At 41.5% G+C, this 224-nt stretch overlaps 1 pseudogene; it reads right to left on the reverse strand.

Moving 5' to 3' along the window:
• The window catches only part of LOC119591661, a 3,700-nt pseudogene that overhangs the window by 1,233 nt on the left and 2,243 nt on the right, over window positions 1-224 (reverse strand).

Genomic DNA, 224 nt, shown 5'->3' on the forward strand with positions numbered 1-224 from the left:
CACTAATCAAACACTCACTTCAATCATAATTATTTTTCCCTATGCCTTTGAGGTCATTATCATTATGAACCGAGTTACATCATACTGCACGAACTGAATTCTAGGGACAACAAGACGGGCAAGGGTGGAATTAATCCTCTTTCCTCTTTCTTTTCTCTCTTCATTTCGCCCCCCCCCCTCTCCTTCCTTACTGCATTCACTAATGGCAATGGGCGTAATTATCA

This window comes from Penaeus monodon, chromosome 29 (genome assembly GCF_015228065.2).
Source record: "Penaeus monodon isolate SGIC_2016 chromosome 29, NSTDA_Pmon_1, whole genome shotgun sequence".
Classification (NCBI taxonomy): Eukaryota; Metazoa; Arthropoda; class Malacostraca; order Decapoda; family Penaeidae; genus Penaeus; species Penaeus monodon.